Here is a 306-nt window from a genome sequence, read left to right on the forward strand (position 1 = left end):
CGGTAGCTAGTGTGGATGTTAGAGCTCACATTTGATGTGCTGTTGGTTGAACGTGATGCAGCATAATCAGATAGTTATGCTCGTTATCTAGATAAATAAGGTGAAGTTGGCTAAAAGCTAGTAACGTCAGTCAAAGTTGGCTAGCTGACGCCGGAGCTGCATGTCACCGTTAGCTACAGTTGTGTGACGACGTTTAGGTTATCCCCGCTTACTTGTTTACCGTTAGTCCTCATCTACATTAAATTAATTGTTGCTCTTTTTGGAAGTAAACGTCTGAATTAAGTGTTGCAGTTTCAGCTGAAGGTG

The sequence above is a fragment of the Thunnus albacares genome, chromosome 12, assembly GCF_914725855.1.
Source record: "Thunnus albacares chromosome 12, fThuAlb1.1, whole genome shotgun sequence".
NCBI lineage: Eukaryota > Metazoa > Chordata > Actinopteri > Scombriformes > Scombridae > Thunnus > Thunnus albacares.